The 4,059-nt window shown below is 37.6% G+C and overlaps 1 pseudogene; it reads left to right on the plus strand.

Annotated features, from left to right (window-relative positions):
- The first annotated feature begins 299 nt into the window (after positions 1–299).
- LOC132173343 (protein LURP-one-related 4-like) lies at positions 300–1,370 on the plus strand (annotated as a pseudogene).
- Positions 1,371–4,059: the final 2,689 nt, after the last annotated feature.

Genomic DNA, 4,059 nt, shown 5'->3' on the forward strand with positions numbered 1-4,059 from the left:
ACATTGTACCCGATCGATACCCGTCCTCCTTCCAACTTCAGTTAGCAAGGAACAATCTGTCTTTGCTGGAAAGCTTCAAAATAGGGTAAGTGCTCCTCCACAAAGTGATGTGGTAGCCAAGGCTCAAATGAACCAATAATCCAACAGATTTAATAAAGTCGTTGTATTTGCCTTCATAACTGTCATATTAAATTATTTTATAAGGGTTGAAGTCGCCCACCAAATATCTGGGAATTACTTAAACAATCTTCTCTAGACCAACTCATGATCTCCAAACCCCACAAATTATGCTCCTATTAATGGCTAACATATATCCCCACACCCCCATCGCCTTCTCCCTACATGACTCCAACAGGAGAAACATTCACTGTGTGGATGAAATCCCTTCTCTTTCATTCATATGGTTGCACTGTCTTTAATTCCAAGGGCGAGATCGTTTATCGCGTCGATAACTATGACAAGAAGTGCAGCAATGAAGTTCATCTCATGGATCTGCGTGGAAAAGTTATCTTCACTATACGTCGGAAGGTAGCATATTACCCCCGCTCAACTCCGCCACTTGACAAAATTTGTATGTTTGTTAATGTGTTTTGAAGGTATTTTTTGTTTTTGGTTTGAAAAAGTATCACCGTGTAATATAAACATGAAAATTGTTTATGTGTTTTTAAGAATGTTTTATGTTTTGGGTTGTTGTTAATTTTTTTGTTCTGAAACAGTAGCGAAATTTGCCTTAATTTGGGTCTTTCAATTTTTGACTATATTATGCAGAAATTACAAGCTTGGGGACGTTGGGATGGTTATAGATGGAGCAGCTCTAGCATAATCAAGGATAAGCCATGGTTTCAAGTCAAAAAGTATTGCAGAATGCTTAGGGGAGATGTAGCTTGTGGGATTACTGTAGGGTATGACAAATATTGGATGGTTAGATTGGCTGCCAAAGCAACATTCAGGATAGTAGACGTGGATGGGGATGTTGTTGCTGAGGTGAGCTTTGATTTCTTAATTTCCTCATATTTATACCAAATTTCATTTGCTTTGAAGTTTAGCAGCCAAATCCTCCCTTAAGCCCCCACGGTTAGCTCAAACGGTTGACTCGTCTGGTTAATATTACAAGATCGGCTGTTCAAGTTCTTGCTCAACCGATACATCGTGTATTCAGAGTTTATCTGATAAAGATAAAAATTAATAATAATAATAATAATAATTGTTTCCCTGATGCACTTGATTTTGTGCAGGCAAAGCGAAAGTGTACATCTTCTGGAGTTCTGCTTGGAGACGACGTGGTTGCTTTGGAGGTTGTGCCTCATATTGATCATTCCCTTATCATTGCTCTTGTGATAGTGTATGGATTAATTCAACGTAGAATGTAAATAATCTTTAATTATCAAAGACTTGCAAAGAATGTCTCCATCAGGCTAGCTAGCTTGCACTTCTTTTGACTTGGCATCCATTTTCCTCTTTCCTCGTATATACTTGTAATGAAATTTTTTAATACCAATTTTTGTTTGGTCGGCAGAGGTGATGAAAGCTGAGAAGAACATATATACATAGAAGGGAAAAAAGAACTCTTATGTATTAATTGTCATTCTTTGCATTTTAGGGTGAAGATTGAATCTCTTGGTAAAAAAATATATATGAATGAAGATTTTATTCTGGTGATTTTAGCACCATTTATAACCTCTAAAAAAAAAAAAAATTAAATAATAAAAATAAAAATAAAAAATCAACATCAAGCCATCAATATGTTTGGTTATCTCACTATACATTTTATTTTTGGCCAAATGTATTGCGTTATGGATATCGCAATAGTAGTTTTTTTTTTTTTTTTTTTTTTTTTTTTTTTTTTTTTTTTTTTTTTTTTTAAATCAAGTTAGGAAATGGTTACAAGTGATCAAAATACCGAAAAGGGGAGAGCTCTCCTACAAAAACCCAAACACAGAAATTAATAGTGCAAGAACCGAAACAAAGTAAGAAATGGGCCAAATAATTAGCCTGGTCTTCTTCAAGGGACCGCATAAAGCGGTTTTAACAGCAAAAAGAGTGCATGAAGAGTCATAAACTTCAAGAGGTTTACAAGCCCTAATTACAGGTGAAAGAAACCCATGAGGTCCAAACCCATCTGCACCCCCAGCACAGAACAACATCGACCACATGAAGGAAGTCAATATAGGGAAGGCATTGATAAGATCCGAATCTGGAGCCGATGAAAAGGGAATACTGTCTCCAGAAGCACTAGTCTTCACTACAAAATTAAACCCTAAATACATAGGGAGACTAAAACTCACAAAACCCAAACAAAATAACAGGAAATACATGGAAAGAAAGGAAAAAACAAAAAAATAAAAACAGCAAGCGGAAATGTAACACAAAACCAAACAACCAACAGTGACAGTAATGATGAGGGTGGAGGAGCGGCCGGAGGAGTCTATTGTCCGAGGCGTGGGGAACACGCGCTGGTGCATGAGATCCATGCTCAAGCACGTGGAGCTCACGCTCCGGCACGTGTAGTGCTGGCAACGGATCGCAAGGTGGAGGTGGAGAGCTAGGAGGCCGGTGGTGATGGTGGAGTGGTGCGTGTAGGTTAGCCTGAGGAAAGTAGATTGGGTTTTAAAAGAACCCATCTATGAACCAAGGAAGGTCCGGGCTGCAGCATGGAGGACGGTGAGCGGCGAGTGGCGAGCGCCCAAACAAGGAAGGAGGCAGACAACCTAGGGCAGCGGAGCGGTGGACAACAGAAGATGGAGCAAAAACATTATGCAGGCAGGCGACAGAAAAACAAGGAAACCATGGAAAAAATTACAGCCGAAGAGGAAATAAAGGGAGAGGGGAGGAGGGAAGGTAACTGACGGTAGTAGAAAACCTCACAAGAATGAGGTAGTGTTTTCTCTACATAGAGAGAAGGAGGAGCTTCTCTCACTAACAATGAGAGAATCATTTTTTTGTTTGTATTATATCGCAATAGTAGTACTTGTATACTACTTCTGTTGCTGTCATATACTCTACCTTTGTGATAAACAAAAAGCAAATGTCGGCTGTAATAACACAACCAAGATAGTAAAACTAGCTAGCGTAATAGAATCAACATATCTAATAACACTATAACTTATGTAACGACCTAAGGAAAAGCGGTAGCCACATTTGTGCTATTACTTCAAAATGACTAGCCAATTTGGAGCTTACCTAGAATTGATTATAAAGCTCAGTTTCACATAATAACTAGGTAATGTGGGACTTAGTACCCATAATTATCTTTATAAACACCCACTCTATGTGGGCTTCTTCTCATCTTCCCAATATAGGATCGGGGTGTTACAAACTCCCCATCTTAAAGCGCTAGCCACATCTACGCTATTACTCTAAAAGGACTAGTCAATTTGGAGCTTCCCTAGAATTTATTATAAAACTCAGTTTTACCTAGTAACTAGGCAATGTGGGACTTAGTACCCATAACTATCTTTATAAACTACCCACTCTATGTGGGCTTCTTCTCATCTTCCCAATGAGACCGAGGTGTTATAACTTATATATGTCATTGGTCATTGTCATAGATCAAGCCAACAATATTTCTCAAATATGGAAGTATCTATTTTATAGTTGCCAATAAACCTTAACTAACAATATGGATATATTATTGCTTGTTAAATGTCCTTACAATGTTCCCAACTGCACAAAAGAGAACATGTGATATGAATTGTTCCTCATTGTCTAATTGAATCTTCAGTGTGTTAATATTTAATGCAACAATCAACATGTTATTTGCATAGAGTAGCAAATAGACAAGAAGCATACATCTATATATAAATTACCTATACACACAAGAAGCAACAATCAACATGTCATTTGCTGATCCTAGTGCTTTAAGGTGACTAGACTGGGCTTTGGCCCATTTCTAGTTTTTTTTTTTTTTTCATCATCATCATCTTTGCCATGCATGTATAGTTTGTATTGGATGGTTCAGGCTGCCTGTGTTTGGCCGGCCTTCTTTTGTTTTTGTTGGTTTTGTACTTAATTTCTTGTACTCCATGTACTGTTTATATTTTATATAATAATATTTATCTT

The sequence above is a fragment of the Corylus avellana genome, chromosome ca3 (assembly GCF_901000735.1).
Source record: "Corylus avellana chromosome ca3, CavTom2PMs-1.0".
NCBI classification, from domain to species: domain Eukaryota; kingdom Viridiplantae; phylum Streptophyta; class Magnoliopsida; order Fagales; family Betulaceae; genus Corylus; species Corylus avellana.